We start from the raw sequence: 20,436 nt of genomic DNA, 5'->3' as shown, positions 1-20,436 counted from the left end.
GCAACAGTTACAATTACAGATAGTCTTTGACTTACAACCATTCATTTAGCGGCTGTTAGAAATTACAACAGCACTGAAAAATAACTTATGGCTGTTTTTTTACTCTTACAATCACTGCAGAATCTTCATGGCCACATGATCAAAATCCAGGCACTTGGCAACTGGCACATACTTATGACAGTTGCACTGCCTCAGGGTCACGTGATCACCAATTGTAATCTTCCCAGCCAGCTTCCAACAAGTAAAGTCAATGGGGGAAGCCAGATTCATTTAACAACCATATGATTCACTTAATAATTGCAGTGATTTGCTTAACAACTGTGGCAAAGATATCCCCAAATGGGGCACAACTCAACAACTGCCTTGCAAGTTAGCAATATTAGCAATGGAAATTTTGGGCTCAATTGTGATTGTAAGTTAAGGACTATCTATATAGGTCATTTCAAATATAAATCTTATTTTTGCCTTTAAACTTATTTTCTGATCCAGGGCATAAACTTAGTGAAAATGAATGCTCTAATAGGACTGGTTGGGTGTCCATATTTAAAGCTTGCTGTGCTCATGTTAAAAAGGAAGTCAAATCTGTATATAATTAACTTTTCTTATTTAACTTGCTCTTTCAACATGTTTACCTGTAAGGGAGAAAGAGTATTTGATTTTCTCAGTGACAGGATTTACAGTTCACTTTTCTTGATTCACTTACTGAGCTGTCCATTATTTGACACGAGTTCTAATCATTCGGCAACTGTTACATCATGTGAGTTGCCCCTTTTTCAAAGAGCCATTAAAGACCATCTTGGCAGAAATTTGATCAAAGAGTAAGGGTGGACTGAGACATTTTCTTTGGTCACACCCAATGCCTAAGGCAGGAGTTTGTTATTCCATCCCAAACAAATGATTTTCCAATCTTTTCTTGAAAACCTCCAGAGATGGAACATACACAATTCAAGAAGGCAAGCTGTTCCATTGATTAATCATTCTCCCTGCCAGGTAACTTCTCCTTCGATGACATTGGAAAACTGCAATTACTTGTTGCAAGTTGCTTCCAAATACATTTCCAAAGTGTGCTGGTTCTAAACTTTAATACCCTAAATCAGAGGTGTCAAACTCAATTTCATTGAGGGCTGCATCAGCATTGTGGTTGCCCTTAGGGGGCCAGGTTGGTAAGGCCAGGGTGGGTGTGGCCTATTGGGTGGGCATGGATGGAGTGGGTGTGACCTACTGAGTGGGCATGGCCAGTTCTACATCGTTCGCGTCAAGGGTGCCTGTGGGAACCTGGGCAGGAGTGGGACAGATCTGAGGGTTTCTGGCAGAAGGGGGTGGGACCGGGGCAAGCGCCAAGGCATGGTCCATTTCTTCATTCCTCACAAAGGGTGACACCTCCCCAGCATGCACCCAGGGGGGGGGACCAACGTGGCAGAGGCTGGTTCCTCGCTGTTTCTGGATGGCCTTGTGGAGCTAAGACTGAATACGTTTCAGCATAGATGACCACCACAAAATTGTACATTGGCTCTGGGCCAGCCTGGGCCAGGGCCAAGGCAGTGGGGGCCATTCCCTCACTGTTTCCAGGATGGCTTTGCGGGCCACATGAAACCACTTCACAGGCCGCATCTGGCCCCCGGGCCTTGTGTTTGACATGTCTGCCCTAAATGATTTAGAATTTGACTTTTAGAACTTTGCTTTATAGATACTTCTCTATGAAGCTGTCACTTACTAGGTTCTGCAAAAGAAGCTCCTTTAAAAACATTCCTGTTCTCAGGGACTTGTTTCCCACCTCAAAGTTAAGGGTCTTCTCTTGCATCAAGTCAAATCATATCAAATCTTTATTATGATCATAGACCAGTACTTCTCTGGCATCCTTCTCAAGTCCCAGAATCTCCACCCTGTCATCTATCCCTAGGAACTTGAGACTTTTCTCATTATTGAGATCTTTCAAGATTTAGTAATAATATTTTTCTTGTTTGCATTTGATTTTTAACTGCCTTGCATCTCCTATCATGGGGGAAAAAAGTCTTAAGTTCTAATAAACTTGGCTTGTGTTTTTATCTCATTCCAGCTCAGGCAAAATAGCAACACCTATTTATTTTCAATTTTTATCACTTCCCACTGACACTATCTGTTCATGTGCTCCATTTGGAACAATGCATGATTATAAAGTTCTCTGTGCTTCTAAATTGGAACTTTATGAAACTGGCCTTCAATATATAACTAGTATGCTTCTTTACCGCATTGAATGGTTCCAATGTTCTGTAGTAAGGAATCTTCCAAGAACAAGGAAAATCTCTCGTATAAATCTCAGCAGATGGGATATATAATTGACTTATTTCGTATTTCGGTGGGGTGTTAAAACATTTCTATCTCTTTTCAAAAGATTTTAAAACTGTCTTGTGCTTATACGGTATGGTAGATTAGATTGAATATTCATATAGATTGAATTTAAGCAAACTACGATTTACCAGTCCAATAATTTATAAACCGTTATGGCTAGAATCACACAGCACACTAAGCCAAAACAAAGCAAAACTCCCAGAAACTCCTTAGCCACCATGGCCATTCTTGAGAACTGACATTCATATATCTGGTTGATATTTAATTAAATATTTTAAGCTGTAGTATACTGGGAGTTAATCCTTTATGTATTAACAACATAAAATGTCCTATTATACTAAATGCCCTAATTTGTTAAAAAATATAATATATATTAATAAAAAAGAAATGAATGTGAGCAGCTATTACTTTAAATGAATGTAGCAAACATGGAACATTGGGCCAGTTCCCATTCATTGCTTGTGAAGCAAATATTTATAGACACATATCTGGTAATGAATGAAGAGATTCTCCGGAAACAGAACTATATAGTACTAAAATTCTTTTGTCTATTTGATTATATATAGTGCAGTTTGGCAAAACAGTGCATCATAAGCAACAATTTTTGAGTCAACATACTTCAAATAAGCTAACTTACAGAATGTGTCCAAAATCTGAGACTTATAACTCCCATGAAATTTGGCAAAATTGTGCCTGTTTTAGTGGTACCATGCAGCCACCATCAGTTATAGTCACATGATCATCTTTTTCAATGCTCCTTGCCAGCTTCCTACACGAAAGTCAAGCAATAAGTTGGCAAGAAGTTGGAAGTTTCTCCTGCCCCTGCTGCGTTTTTGCCCATCTGTGGTCATTCTGTTCTTCTGTTTAGGTAAGGAAATATCTCTGAAACTCTGACCCAGTGTATCACAGGTTGTCTAGTTGTCTTTGAAATTCTCTCCACAGAATTGGGCTCATTCAGACATGCAAATCATCATGAGCATTGTGCTCAGCAACCAGTGACCACATGGACTGGTTCCCAGTTTTAATGCAGAGGAGATAACAAAAGTGATTGCTTGTGTTAACAATGGTAACCAAGGCTGCCATATATACATCACAGTTGACCTCATTGGTTTATGATTTAAAAGTGACATCATAATGCCACATTATAATACACCCTACTCAGTGCATTTATCTGTTGCTCATATTAAAAGCAGCAGCAGGAAGAGGCTCTATTGTGAGCTAGGAACAGGGAAACAAATGAGGCAGATAAAAGAAGAGAGAAATGGTGGAACTGTCATAGCCTGAGGTGTAACAACCAATGGAGAACTGCCAGGTATGACATATTATTTCAAGAGCATTACAAAGGGAGTGGTAAATTAAAGAGAATGCCTCTTCATGATCAAACATACTTGGAGGCACACGAGTTTTCTTTCCAATCCAGAGTTGAACTATACACCCAATTTATAAGATAACATAATTTCCTATAACCATATAGAGCAATCTATGGGAAACACAGGTGCACCCTCGACATTTCACCCTTGAAATACTGACATTGGGGAACTGATTCAGAATGATCTATGAAATAAATGAATATTTATTTATTGCAAAACAAGTGCACTTTCTCTTATAGGCATACAGAACTGACTACAATGATGCTAAAATAATGAAACTTTAATTGTGAGCATCTTTTATGGATTTGTCTGCTGTGAGAATCTAGGTTACATGGCTTTGCCTTTTCTAGAAAAGGTAATAAACGAACTAGGGCAATTAAAGTAGATTCTAATCTGATCCACAAGCCATGTTAAAGTGGATTTAGGTAATCCATTTATCTACATTGAAGGTTTGTAAGAAACATTGTAAAATATTTATTGAAGGCTGATCTACTGTATTAAATGAATATAGCATATGCTTACACCAGCATGTATAATAATACGTCAAATAACATATATATTAATTTTACATTGATTGGTCTTTAGCTTTAATAAATTTACTTTGTAGTTTTTATATTATATAAATTTTCATATTTATGCAGATTATGTTTTTTATTATGGTTTTTATGTTTTTAATCATTTTCCATATTTCCACAATGAGTAACATTGTTGTACAGAAACATCTATTTGATATCTGAAGTTACGAATAGCTATAACTAAAATTAGTATGTATAGAGATAAAATCTTCTGAGATGAGTAACCATTTGTTATTAGGGCATTTTTAAAAAAAGGTTGAGAAGAACTACAGAGGTCATTCACTATTCAGAGTACAAAGTGGGACATTTTTCTCTTGTTGGAGAAAGGAAGCTCCTGTTGACATATTCATTCCTCTGTTCCCATGTTTGATCTTTTTTTCTGATCCTGGGCCTGATTTAATAGTGATTTTTTTAAAACCAAAAAGCCAAAATATACTTTGCAGTCATACTGTTTGGCTTGCCAGTCTTCAGTAATGTTTAATAAAAATTCTTCATAGGCAATACTGATGGACTAAATCAAGTAAGTCGTCAAGTGACTTACATGTGGTAAAAATCTTTCAAACATCCAGCAGACAGAGACTAAATCTGTTCCCTTTTTTTAAAAAAAAATCCTTCCAAAAACATGATGCTATTTTTTATTATGTGATAGAAGGAGAGATAAATACATTCTAACTATATTGGACCACAAAATGCAAGTAGTTTGCTTGAGAAATAGGATGCTGTGCTCTTCTCTTTACTACAGCAACAAATACATATAGGAAATTGATGTATAAGTTAGGATAAGTGCCTCTCATATATGTTAGTAAGGGAGAAATTGTAAGTTATCTGCAACTTGTGATCATTTGTGAAAAAGTTACAACCTAGTAGTAAGATGACAAATAAGATCAGTTATATATTCCCAGACATAGGAACCTAGGGCACTGCCAATTGACCAGTGCTTATGTCACTTCACTTACGTCACTTCTGACTTCACAATGAAAAGCAGGACTTTATAGCTTTATATTTCAGTCCATTATTGTTCATCTTCTGTCAGCAAGGACAGCCTTGTCTCTTCGTCTCAAAACCCCTCCATAAAAAGAGGCAGAAGAAAGAAATATTTGGTATGTTTGTGATAGTAGAAAGCCACCAAGGTGTTCATGACGGTGTAGTCAGGACCTTTTATCCAGCTGTCAAGAGCTAGGAGATATGGAGGCCAGCATTTTATAGCAAAAGAAGACAGCCCCTAGCATGATGTTAAGCTGAGGTAATTATATGATTGCTGAAGGGAGTCAATTAATCAGTAATTGGAATTATACCATTATCTGAAAATGATCTAGCATATCTGTTTGATCCATCTTGAGGAAAAAATAGTCCCAGGATATCATTTTCAGGGAAGAAGTAAAAACAGAAGGACATAATTGCTCTTTTTCTTTTCTTTTTTCCTTTATAATTCCTTCACTTAGTTTCTCTCCAACTGTTGTAGTATTTAAGATTCTTGTTTCATTGTCAAAGTAAAGTCAAATATAACTTACCTTAGCATCTTTTCTAGATTTCCAATCCTAAATAGAGAGTAGTTAAGCAAAACCTGGATCCATTTTTGTCATCAGAATAAGATTTAAATTTACTCATTCATTTTTAGCTTACTTTCCTGTTTGTTATATGCTAGAGTTATAAAAAAAGGCAAATAATAAAATAAGATAATTAGTGTTATCTATAAGATATCATAATTTATACATTAATTGTAATAATTACTACAATATACTAATATTGTTAATATTTATTGGCCTGGCTAAAGAGATCTGTTTTAAGTGATCTTCTTAAGATAAAGAGAATAGAGTCCAATCCAACTCTTAAATAAATGAGTACATTTCTTAATTCCAGAAGTTAAAATTTATTTTTTTGATAAATAGGTGCAGTGCACACTTCCAAAAATATATTTCATAGTCCATCTGATTAATAGATATTAACAGATACTATGGGAGCAGTCGTTTCCCCTTTGAAATTTTTCAAGATTTTTAACACTGATTTTTTCCCAACATCTATGTTAGAAAGGAAAACCCATTGAAAAGAGAAAGTGAGTGCAGCTGTACAGTATTTGAAAACAGTATTGACTCATAGGAATATTTCAGGGTGAAAACAAATAAAATCAATAATGTACTGTTTTGTACCTCTCAAATAAGACTAGCCATGCATGTTCAAGGGGACATGCCCCTAAGGGCACAATTTTGTCTAAATAAAATACATTATTTAGCCTTGGGGCTGCTATATTTGCTTTCTGGTTGTTATTCTTTTCTAATAGTCAGTTATACCTAAGAAATATTTCTGCTGCAATGTGACTTAATCACAAATGACAAACCATATATATGGCATTACCTTATATGCAGTGTTTACTGATCTTTGATAAGGTTAACCTGTCCCCACCTCTTGAAATACTTCAACACCTGTTCACTCCTTACTTATAAAGGAAGAATGGAATCTTGCAAAAATACCAAGTACTATTTCAAATTCTTGTGATATTTTATTTTTCCCCTGACCTACAGATTAGATTTTTTTTGTCACTCCGTGAAATATTCAGTCCAGTTTTCTGTCATCCAATACGAAGTCTGAAGACCTGTAGCTAGGCATGGAACTGTCTGAAGAATCTTCTCTAGTTGGGGTAGAGATCACTACCATGAGTTTAAATCTAGCGCTGTCTGAAAACAAAATGTTAGAATAATGGAGGATTGGTGCCAGCACAGTTCTTTTTCTCTAAGTATCTTTAAATTGGGAGTGTGCTGTGGTCTTGTCTTTCTTGAGGAAGGATTTTTTGTGTATATATAATATACTTAATGTATATAAATATAATATTAAAAGTTTATGACCTTGTGGGGCTGCGTAACTAGCTGCCCAGGGCCATGTAGTCTGTGGCTCTACCGTGTTTCCCCGAAAATAAGACCCAACTGGAAAATAAGCCTTAATATGATTTTTCAGGATGCTCGTAATATAAGCCTCACCCCTAAAATAAGCCCCAGTTAAGATCGTCACAGATGGATCCATTTAGTATCGTATTTCCCTGAATATAAGCCCTAACAGGAAAATAAGCCTTAATTAGTCATTTGGAGCAAAAATTAATATAAGACCAGGTCTTATTTTGGGGAAAACATGGTAATATTGGACATGCCTGTTTTAAATGATTTCAAAATGTACAATACAAGAATCTAATTTAATGTATATCACTTTAAACTACAGGAAGCAAAATATTCTGGTGTCTGTTAACTTTTGACAACATTCAAATTGTTGCTATGTTTACTTATAGTTCTTTAGCCATTTCAGTGCCCTGTTTAATCACAGGTCTGGGTTATATTTATTAATAAGATTGCCTTAACAACAGAGTAAGAGTAGAAAGTAAAGATGACTTTGATGGAAATATGCAGGAATTGTTACCTAGGTAAAAGGTGCTAAAACATTTTTTTTTAGTTCAGAATAACAAGATAATATTCGCAAATGGGTCAAGCAGATGTCCCTCTAATTCACTGGTATATGAATTAAGGAAGGGAAAGACCATCAGCACAATCTGAGTTGTAAGATTGTGACTTGTTATTATAGGCCATCTCAATCAAAGAAATTTTAGTCTTACTGTGAAGCTAATTTCCTGAACTGGTCTTCCTAGATGAGCTGATAATAATAAAGAAATTAAGAAATTCATATCATAAACATAGAATTGATCCTAAAATAATAAAACAGCCCATTAATAATCCAATTTAGGGAAAGTTACTCCAGCAAAATGCCTGAGGATTAGTGTACTTTATTTCACTCTCTCTGAAGGAAAGCTAGTTTTTTTTCCTTTTTCCAAACTCTAAAAATATGAGTAAAATAGTACTGAAGCTTAAAATTTGAGAAACATCGCATTACTCTTGTAATGAATTTACCTTGTCACTTACACAGAAAAGCCTACTCTGACTTGAGCTCAGCTCCTGGGGACTTCAGAACACATCTACGTGGTTCTCTTGGCACAAATGGGATGTGCTTGTAACTTGTTGATCTAATCTGGTCTATGAGCCTGGTAGATACTGCCTGTCTATTATAATGCTAGCAAGATCCAGCACAACCTAGCTTTCTGAGAGCAGCCAAAACTGGCTAGGTAAAAAAATAGGCCACCAATTAATGCAGGGGGATTAAGAAAGTGAAAAAAGATTAGTATCTGGAGATTTGTCAGCACATTTTCTACGCATAATAAATGAAATACTTAAAAGAAACAAGGCAAGAAAGGAAATGCAAGTTAGTCCTTAAAGCACACTTCTATGGCAGTCAAGCTACTAGGACAAGTATGATATACTGCTCACAAAAATAAAGGGAACACAAACGTACAGGATCCTATACGTTTGTGTTCCCTTTATTTTTTTGAGCAGTATATTACATATATTACAGACATAGTATATTAAATGCTCTATTATTTGTTGTTGTTTTATTCAAAGAATCCTGGTGATGTAATTTTTTTTTTTAATGCCTATTTTTGTCAGTTTTAAATGGAGATACCACTGAGCTACAATTCTTCCTTTTTAATGACCACTGCTACCAGTAACATAAGCTTGAAGGTGCTGGATTGGGTATCTGGTTTTTTTAATAGTTTCTTGTGTAAAAATGCTAATCAAGAAGCACGTTCATTGTTTGGAGCAGAGGAATAAGAATCTGCAATTCTGTTCCATTTAGGTAATCTCATTTGACTTTGGTTGGCTTACCATTCATGAAATATTTCAGAGGACATACTATGCACATACAGGTTGCCCATCTGCTTTCTGCTGCTTGTGAAAAAATGTGCCAGATGGGTTTGAGATAGATACATACATATATAACATACACATTACTAGAATGAGACAGAGACAAGTTCTCTGGTCGGCTTTTACTTAAACAAACAAACAAAAAAACATAATGGGGAGAAGGGTAACTTATGATAGATAGAAACATTAAAGGTTTTCTGTGCTTTGAGTAAATACATGCCTAATGCTCAGCTTCCACATTGCCAATCACACTACACTCCGGTTTTATTCAAAAGTTAAAAATCTGAACTACAATGCATTTAAAGGATATTTTCTTTCAGTTAATGTTTTAGCAATTCAGTTTCTAGGCTTGTTTTTTTCTAAAGTAAATCCTTCTGTACAATGGAACTTGTTCCTTAATATTTAAGATTGCAGCATATTGCTGCATTTGAATTACAATTCACTTTCTACATTGCTGAATTATAAAATTATTTCTTGCACTTACTAATTTCTAAAAGTTCTTCCTTCTTTTACAATATAAGCTCAAAGTAATGGTGTACAATAAAAGTCTGCTCATTAACAGAATATATTTCCAATACTTTTTCAAATGCATTCCAATTGAAAACAAAGAATCCTATTTTTCTAAAAAGCCCATACTTTAAGGCCATGCTGAAGTCTCAGTTATCTTGATATACTATAAGTGTCTTTGACCACGGCATTCCAGATCTTTAGTCATGTCATTTTTATAACTACAGCATCTAGAAACTGATCCCTTATGCGGAGAGATTTCATGTGCACACACCTGACTCCATTATAAAATCATAAAACTTCACTTCCACGTCCTCAGTTTTCACAGAAATATGATGGAAAAAGTCAAGAACCCAAAGAATGTCCACTATATAGTTGGAGAGCTAAAGAACCTACTAAACAGCTTTGAGCTCTAAAAATCCACAATAATGAATTCCAGAGATAAGGGCCCTCTACCAAACATGTCAATTTAGTTTATCTAAAAAATGTTTGCAAAACAGAGAACATGAACTAGGCAATGTTCTTCTCACTCAGTATAGTAGTGAAATATGCAAAAATATCTACTAAAAGAACTTGTTGCCAGGATCCTGTTTAAATAATCCACAGAATAAACTTGTAAAATTCAGTACTACGGTATCTTTGATCTCACCTTTGCAAGTCAATTTGGAAAGCCAGTATAACAACATTGTTTAAGCATGGAATATCTAAACTGCAAATATCTAAATGACAGCACAAAGGTTCACAAAAATCTAACTTTATATTGTGGATTTTTGTAGTCCAGACAGAGTAGTCCTAATAACAGCATGACAAAGTTAGAAGAGACCTTGAAGGTCTTCTATTCCAACCCCCTATACCATTTCAGACATATGGTTGTCCAATCTCTTCTTGAAGCCTTCAGTGTTGGAGCACCCATAACTTCTCTTGGAGGCAAGTTGTTCCACTGATTAATTGTTCTAACTGTCAGGAAATTTTTCCCTAGTTCTAGGTTGATTCTCTCCTTGATTAGTCTCCAACCATTACTACTTCTCCTGCCTTCAGGTGCTTTGGAGAATAGGTTGACCCCCTCTTCTTTATGGCAGCCCTTTAGATATTGGAACACTGCTATAATATCACCCCTAATCCTTCTTTTCATTAAGCTAAACATATCCAATTCCTGCAACTGTTCTTCATATGTTTTATCCTCCAGTCCCCTAGTCATCTTTACTACTTTTCTGTGCATTCTTTCTAGAGTCTCAACATTAAGATGACCAACTTTTTTACAATGAAAAGGAGGACACAAATAAATTGAATAAAAAAATATCGTAAATAAAAGAAACATTTTATTCATTGCAACAATAATACAGAATACACTATAATACGATAAATGCATAATAAAAACATTTGTAACAATAACACTTTATATTGTAATTATGCTTACATGCCGCGCCCCAGCCCGCAGCTGCCCCGCCAGCACTGCTGCCCCGCTGTGTAGAGCAGGTCCCACAGCTCCCAAAGCACCAGCTGCGCCAGCTCCAGCCCTGGGGGGCAGCCCGCTGTCAACACACCCCGCCTGCAGCTGCCCCGCCAGCACCACCGCCCACCCTGCGCAGCCCATGTAGAGCAGGCCCCACAGCTCCCACAGCATGGGAGGCAGCCGGCCACTGCTGCCCCTCACACCCCCACTTGCAGCAGCCCCGCCACCCCTGCTTCTTACACCCACAGCCATTATTGCCCTAGCAGGGCCGAAGATCAAGAGAAGGTTACCATCGCCACTCCAGTCTCCTCCAGGTATCTTTGGGACTAATTAGGAGATGGTGTAGTTGGGTAGCAGGGAGGGGTGCAAAGTTTCTGCCAATTCGTCTTCATTGCAGACAACTTACATGTGCAAAGTTTGCCGGCTGGGTGTTTTGGCATGCTCAGCAGCAATTCTATTCGCTTTCAAAAGCCAATAGAAGTAGCACAGCTTATGCAAAAGTTGAAAAACAAACCATCAAAAAAGGTGCCAGAACGTCGTTCTGAGCGTTCTAGGAGAAAAAAAAGCCCTGCAGATTAGTCTTCAAATATCGAAAAGGAGGACATGTAGGAGGACACTTTTTGAGGGAGGACAGAACTCACAAAAGGAGGACTGTCCTCCCTAAAGGAGGACAGTTGGTCACTTTAATCAACATATATGGTTTTAAAATTTATAGTAAGTACTGTGTTTCCCTGAAAATAAGACCTACCCTGAAAATAAGCCCTAGCTAGATTTGGGAGGAGGGGCTAATATAAGCCCTACCCCCAAAATAAGCCCTAGTTTTGGGGCGAGGCGCACACCTAAAAATCAAGCTAAGACGGGAGTGGAGCTTACCATTGCAGTCAGGCTTCCCATGGATCAACACTTGACTAATCTGCCCACTTCTTCCATGGCTGAAGGAGCTGAGAATGGAGCTCGGGCCTGCATTTCGCAGTCAGAGGCCTTTCTGGAAGGGCTGTGCAGCTGAGAACCGAGCTATAGATTGAATCTGTAGCTTGGTTCTTGGTTCCACAGGCCTTCCGGAAAGGCCTCTGATGGCAAAATGCAGGCCGGAGCTCCATTCTCAGCTGCAGAATGAAGCTGCTCCTTCAGCCACAGAAGAAGTGAGCCAGCTGGGTGGAGCTGTTGATTCCACCACCCTCACCACCCTGAAAATAAGACTTGGTCCTCTTTTGGAGGCAAAAAATAAAATAAAATAAATAAATAAGACCAGGTCTTATTTTCAGGGAAACTTAGCAGCCGTATCTTGCAGAATGTGGCTGATCTTGAAAAGCTAAACATGATTGGAGCTGATTAGCACTTGCATGGGAAATTATCAGGAAGCCCCAAGGCTGTAAATAGACTACAAAGTTGAAAGGACATCCACAGAAGACAATGACAATCCACTTCTATCTTATTGCCAGGAAAATGCCATGTATTTACTAAGTCCTGAGCCCAAACTGAAGGAGTTTAGACTCTCATTTCTGTGGGGCCATGTTTAATACCTAGTGACCAGGTTCTTTTTTCTTTTATATTTATATATCAAAATTGGAAACCTCCCTTCTCACTCACAGAATGACTCTGGGCAGTGTAGAATTAAAACATAAAACCATGTACAAATATTACATTCCCGTACAAGGCAATTAAAACAAGAATAAAATAATTAAAATTGAAACTGTAAAAGGCCCTGTAAGGCACTAATCAACCCCACGGCTGTGTGCTCCTCTGTGAGCCCCAAGCAAGTCAGCAGAGCCAAGTCAAAGGTTGGGAGCGTGGGGCCCCCACCTCACCTCTGTGGTGAGAATATTCCAAAAGGTGGGAGCAACAGCAGAGAAGACTCTTTTTCTGGATCCCACCTGTTGGAATTCTTTGAATGACGGAATCTGTAACATACCTCCCGGCCTGACAAGGTGGGGCGGTTATGTAATGTCTTTGGTAGGTAATTATAGGAAGTCCTCAATTTCCTATATACTTACATTCATTTAGTGACTGTTCAAAATTACAACAACAATGAAAAAAGTGACTTATGATCATTTTTCACACTTATGACCATTGCAGCTTCCCCATGGTCCTATAATCAAAATTCAGACGCTTGGCAACTGGTTCATATTTATGACAGTTGCAGTGTTCCGGAGTCATGGGATCAGCTTTTGTGACCTTCTGTCAAGCAAAGTCAATGGGGAATCCAGATTCATATAACAACCATGTTACTAACTTAACAATGCAATGATTCACTTAACAACTGTGGCAAGAAAAGTCATAAAATGAGGCAAAACTCATTTAAGAAATCTTTCACTTAGCAACATAAATTTTGGACTTAATTGTAGTCATAAGTTGAGGACTACCTGTCCTCTTTTATCCTTCCATTTAGTTGAATACAGAAGAAAAAATCATAACGTATCCTGAGGCATAGGCATAGTCTTGATGTTATTCTTCATTTTCCCTTATTGTATGATATTTGCTTATTCCTCCTGCTCTTCTGATCATCAGTACATGGTCCCAAATCATTTTGGATTCTAAATATATGTTGGCATTCTCATGAAAGAGTTTTTGTGAAAGGGAATGCCCATTTAATGCCTACTATGGGGGACATGGCCTGACAAATTGCATCCATTTATTAATCCATAGAAACAGGATTTTGACTTTACAGAAGGTGAAAATAACCAGCTTGGTTTTTTAACCAAATGCCAGCATGATCTGCTTAGCCAACTGAAAAGTTGCGTCACCAACAGTAATGCAAATGTTGAGATGCAGATGGTTTGAGATTGATGCAAGTACAAACAGCTCACAACAGGATATCTGTGAAAAGCCACACTGCTTAGGAAAAAGTAATTTTATTGGGTATGGAATAAGTGAAAAACCTACCAACAAAATGAAACAAACTAGTACTACTACTTCTTAGGCCAACTGGGCAAAACCCCAAAAAATGTTGCATTCCAGAACAAGGAGGGGAAAAAAAAGATTTTGCTCTTAGAAAAAGTCCAGACAAATTTTACATTTTTTTGTGGTCTGTCTCTGAAATGATCTTGACATACCAGGAATTGTCTCTAGGACTTCTGTCTATGCTCTGTCTCATTTGTGCAATCATCTGGCTTATGTCTATCTCCTTACCTTTGGTTATACAGTAGAGTGGCCAAATTCTTTTATTGGATATCCTTTAATTTTCATGCTCCAATTTCATCACATTGGAGCAGGGAAAAGTACAATGAGTTTCATATGAAGATTGTACAAAACTTTTCATGGAGACAGACATGGATCCAATCATACATACAGAAAACATTTCTTTCATTCCAAAGTTCTGTTTCCATCTCTCTTGCCTCTCTTCACTACCTATTATGCTACAAGTGAGAAGCAGAAACCAAAAGTAATTGTATGTTCAAAATGCTTGAACTCCTTTTTGAAAGATAGCAAAACAAAATTAATCCTTCTCAAAAGCAGCTTCTGGTTGCTGTTATTTAATTATTAACACTTGTGCACTGCAGGTTGGATTATAGAAATGATTTTTTAAAACCACCCTTCAGACTTTGCCCCGTAATCCTTCAGCAGACTAAAGTAAACACATGTTTTGTTTTACTGTTTGGATGTGTCATTGGCATTTGTTTGATATCTCTGCCTGCTGTATCTTAAAAGTAATGGTGATAATTTATTTTAACTTGCTTTTCTTGTATTCAATGTGCCAAGGTGGCAAACCCATGTTATTACATTCTATTCATAGATTAAAAAAGGCAAAATGTTCAGAGTATCCCATCCACATATTAAATGAAACTGATGGTGATACACTTCCAAGTAATCATGGATAAGCTCAGCGTTTTCATTAAGGCTTCAGTGATTTTGCAATAGGATGGTTAACTAGGTGTTAAAGTCCATTGACAAGCTTCAAAAAAGTTTAAAATGTTATTTATTAATTGTCATTTGGTTTGGAAACATATATGTTGTCCTTGAGGTGTCCAGACCAGTATAAATGAAATAATAAAAATAGTATACTGGATAATAATGTGACAGGAAAAAATATGAAAGCATTATTAGTAGCATAATCCAGCCTTCCTCAAACTAGGTCCCTGTAGGTGTCTGGAGACTACAGCTTGCAGAAATCCATGTTAGCAACTTCTTCATGGAAATTCTGGGAATTGTCAAACAACACAATTGGAAACAACCAGGATCGGGAAGTTGTGCCTAATCATGGGGATGCTTTCCTGAATAAATAGCTCAAGTGTGGTATATTTACAGAAGCATGATAGATTCTCTAATCAGACTTAAATGTCTAGGGTTAGTAATATTATTTTAAATAATACTATTTGAGCAATTGTGTTTGAGTGCAAAAGAAAAAAAGAGGAACTATAGCTGTGTTACCAAAGGGGTGGAGAGAAGAGGTGGAATGGCAGATACAGCAGAAATGGTGCAAAATATATAAACTGAAAAAGGAAGAATTCTAGAGGAAAGTAATTGATTATCTTCAGATACTGAGCCAATTGTATTTAGGTGAAACTGAACAAGGAAATCAGAAACAGGTTTGGCTCTCTTTGTGACTCAAAAAACACTAGGAGCAAAGCAGCTTATCAAATTACATTACATCATCAAAGTTTACTCTCCCTTGCAAAACCATGGCCTAAAGCCATCTTACAGTAAATGGGCTACTGTAATTTTTTTCATGGAATTTGCTGTCTCCAAAGATGCAGATCAGCAATTCCCAAAACAATGGGCTTCTTATTTAATCCAGGATTACCTTGGATTAGAAATCATACAATTCTCATTTAGCCAGGTTGATATCAGTAGGTTAGAGAAATCAACATTAAAAAGTAACTGATGGTGAATACTTGTGGGCAGCAGTCAGTTCTAAAGTTCCAACCTGAAACATAGCAAGTAGTTTTTCATTGGGCTTTTTATGTAACACCACCTCATTCTGATAGTTGATTTTGTCATTGTTGTTCAGTCGCTAGATCATACCTGACTCTTTGCGACCCCATCTAACCATCTCATCCTCTTCAATTTCCTTCTTCTTTTGCTTTCAATCTTTCCCAACATCAGGGTCTTTTCCAGTGAGTTCTCTCTTCTCATTTGATGGCCAAAGTATTTGAGCTTCAGCTTCAGTAGCTGTCCTTCCAAAGGGTTCCTTTGAGGTTGAGGTAGTTGATTTGCACGTAGGTAAATCCAAACCCACATCAATCACTTGTGAATACATTTTCCCAATGAGTTCTCCATAATATTTTCCTCAGCAACAAGAACACCACCCTGAATTCTAAACCATAACGGGATTATGTTGTACAAATTATGACTATGGTTGCAATCATGCATGAATCAGGCCGCTGCTGGTTTTTAACAAACCACAATTTAAAAATCCTGCTTGGCATGTGTGAATGAAGTCCATGTACTGTCCTCTGCAGGTTTTCAAATGCAGTTCAAGTATTAGAACAATTAATCAATGGAACAACCTGCCTCCAGAGGCTGTGAGTGCTCCAACACTGGAAGTTTTTAAGAAGAGACTGGACAGCCATTTGTCTGAAATGATATAGGATTTCCTGCCTGAGCAGGGGGTTGGACTAGATGATCTCCAAGGTCCCTTCCAACTTTATTATTATTATTATTATTATTATTATTATTATTATTATTATTATTACAACAGCACAAATGTTCCCATTTTGTTGGGGATACACAAACTGATGGCATTATAAAAGAAGGTGAAGACCAATGTAAGGGGCCTATTGATATCAGGTGGTGATAATTAGGCAGCCATCAAGGATCCTCTCCTCTAGGCACAACCTATTTCCATTATTTCTTTATTGGCATTAGCAATGCCAGCAATGGGGACATAGGAAAGGCTCCTTTCCCACTGTTAGCTATTAAAATATTTTAGGTTGTTATACTCCCTTGATTTTTAAAAATATTAATTCTGTTGTAAAATTCTTATACAATAGAATAGAATAGAATGGAATGGAATGGAATGGGAATGGGAATGGGAACTGGAACCGGAATTGGAAATAGAATAGAATGGAATGGAATAGAATAGACTTAGAAGGGATCTTGAAGGTCTTTTAATCCAGCCCCCCCTCAAGCAGGAGAACCTGTACTATTTCAGATAAGTGACTATCTAGCCTGTTCTTAAAAACCTCTGGTGATGGAGCGCCCCTGATTTCTGAAGGCCAGCTGTTCCACTGGTTAATTGTGCTCACTGATGGGAAGTTTCTCCTTAATTCCAGGTTGCTTCTCTCCTTGATCAGTTTCCAGCCATTGTTTCTTGTCTTGCCCTCTGGTGCTTTGGAGAATAATTTGACCTCCTCTTCTTTGTGGCAGCCCCTCAATACTGGAATACTGCTATCATGTCACCCTGTTTCTTCATTTCTTTAGACTAGCCAAACCCAAGTGCTGCAGGCACTGTGGCTGTGGAGCAGGCCAAAGGGAGGGGCAAATCAGGCATAGTGATATTATAAGGCAAATATTATTACCCATATACATTGGGATACAAGGACATAATGACAGGGTTTGCATTATGACATTGCTGATTTGTGTCATTGCTGGGATGGCCTATAATTCAGATCTCATGGTTTCTATGATACCATAAGCCTGGCCTAAGGCAAATAGCAGGTCACATACAGATCAAAGGGGTTGGAGATCCATCTAATAATGGTTCCATTACTATGAACAGGTAATTTAATTCATATGTAACTGGAACTAATTCCATCCTCTGCAAAGGTAGAGGACTTATTTTCTGAAGCTTTTCTGTAGATTTAGCTTAGTGGCCTGCTGCGGTTCTTGTTTCCATTTGGAATTAAAAGATACTTAAATAGGACCACAGAATTTCATCCTAATGGACTAAATCATAGGATATTGGTAGATGTCTGGCTCTTCAGGAAGCCACACAGCATGTAATGGAAACGCTGTAGCCGGAATGCCTGTAAAAGAAATCATGACAACTAAGTATATATAGGGATCATTTTAAGGAATTCTGGTAATTGAGTTGACAAGACCTGAAACTGGAGTGCTGCAAGTTTATATCTATATACTACTAAAATTCTTGTTCCCATAACCTTTAACTGTGCAAAATGGTACATCACAGGAGAATTTTTGAACCAACTTATTTCAAATGGGCTAACTTAGAATGTCCCCAAAATCTGGGACTCATGACTGCCATGAAATTGAATTTTGACTAATTTTATAAAACATTTTATGACATAATTCAGAATGTCATAAAACATTCCCTGTGGACAACTTCTAATGTTTGATTATGATATACAGTTCATTGTAGGCTATTTCTTAGTACAGTATGTGTGGATGTTTGCAATGTCAATCTGTAGATTCTTGTTGGATTTTTCAAATATTATGCAAAATACTGAGGGCAGAAATGAAACTTTGATGATGTGATTACGAAGACATAACTATGTGGTATTCATAAGAGCAGGTAAACAATTATAAGTATATTATTTCAATTGAAATTTGCAATAGATAAGCAATGTTAATATTGAACATTACCTCAGCATGTGTTTTTAAAAATTAGGAATGGTATGTTAAGCAGATCTAGCAGTTATCATTATAAATACTTATAATCCCCCTGTTGAAATAGTAAAATATTTGAAATTGTGCAGTGAAAGTTAACCCTAACTAGTTAGATAATTTTCAATGGCTTGCTTTAACCAGATTTAAGCACTTCAAACTTCAGTTTCAATGAGAGGTATTTCAATGTATGCTTAATAGTTTAATTTAAATGAAAAAGCTGACTGTCTTGTAGAATAAAAAGCCACAGCAGTGGTGCAAAAAATCTACTTTTTATGATAACAGATCAATCTGTTAATTAATTGGCCAGGATTGATGGCACCTTTCTGTTACTGGTAATGGGAACAAAAACAAAACCACTTGTCTTAAAACGGATATTTGAGATGCAAAGGAAATCTTCCTTGCTTTTCTCTTCCTCCCAGAATCAAATTTTAGCAAGTTTTCCTCCTGGTCACCTACTTGTTATAGAAAGTGCTATCTGTTTTTCCCACTAGCCAACTGATCAGCTGGACTACAAAGAAAAGATACTTGAATTCCTTCTGCTAAGGGATAGGCAACTACTGCTCTGTTTGAAGCATTGTCATAGAAATATAATGTACCTAATGCTGAATGGTGATATATAAATTTTAAACCCTTTTTAGTTTCATTGTTTGGCCTTGATGTTCTTTTACAATGTTTCTCAACTTGGCAACTTTAAGTTGGGTAGACTTCAACTCCCAGAATTTCCTAGCCAGCATTTTAAGATTGCTGCAAAAGTTGTAAAAGTGGATTGGTCATGTGGGTGCCTAGACTTACAACCAACATGACTTAAAATAAAATTCCAGGCTCCATTACAATCATAAGTCAAGGACTACCTGTATTGTAAAATCAGTGCCTTTAGATTTGAAGATTTATTTTATCATATGGCACATTATATCATATTTCAGTAAAAAGGAGCACAGGTAAAATACAAAACCTAGAATATAAAATCTGAAATCTTAACAGGAAAATTACAAATGTATATCTAAGTTGCAAAGATAATTTTTACTTCATTCAGCTAGAAAATCAGGGAAATCTTCATTATAATTTGACACCCCATCACTATGTGTTGGATAGTTTGTTTTTCAGCCCCATAGTCACAATTTGGTGATAATATTTTGCTCCTCTTATAGAGGGTGTCTGCACATCTACAATGACCAGTTCAAATTTGGTTCAGTGTTGTCCATATCACAAGGGGCTAATCAAATCCAGGTGGTTTTTCAAAGATGCAGGGAAAGCTTTATCACTGGGGGGGGGTTTTCTATCCAGTGTTGTTTCCACATGTTGTGAGTGTCAAAATCAACTTTTACAAGTGCTTTAGCAGAGATGGCTAATTGTCTAGATCGCAACCTGTTTTGCTCCAAGCAGGCTATAGTGCTCAGTATTGGCAACTGGGAATTATCAGTCTTTGAAGAAATGTTAAGTATTTAATATGTAAACAATTTAAACACTCACTTGATTCATTAAAATACTTTTAGGATTTATTGGACTTCTCAAAGTATATTTGATTAAAGTTGTATCCCACCCTTTCTGTGCTAGCATTGTGACACATTTGAAGAAGCTGTAGTGCAGATGTTATTATCATGTCCACTAATAGTTTCTTATAGCTTAGATATTCTTACTGTGGTGAACTGGGTTTTTATAAGGAAGTTGAGATTCAAAGACGGTAATGCATTGTTAAAGTATATATTCAAAAAAAATGGAGTTTATTAGTTTAGATAAATTATGTCTTGACTATTAGGAAAAAAGTGATCATGTTCTGGAAAGATACCTATGTAATAAAAGTTGATTCAAATAAATATATTAATTCAGCCTTTGAATTAGCTTTGTTTCAACAGAAAGGCAAGCTCAGATCATACATTTATATAGTCTAATTTAACTTATTATTAAAATCTTAACATAATGATTTGTGTGAATACATAATTAAGGCTTTTAAACAGAAAGGA

This window comes from Crotalus tigris, unplaced genomic scaffold, assembly GCF_016545835.1.
Source record: "Crotalus tigris isolate CLP2741 ecotype Arizona unplaced genomic scaffold, ASM1654583v1 scf7180000017573.2180621, whole genome shotgun sequence".
Taxonomy (NCBI): domain Eukaryota; kingdom Metazoa; phylum Chordata; class Lepidosauria; order Squamata; family Viperidae; genus Crotalus; species Crotalus tigris.
This window is presented reverse-complemented; position numbering follows the sequence as displayed.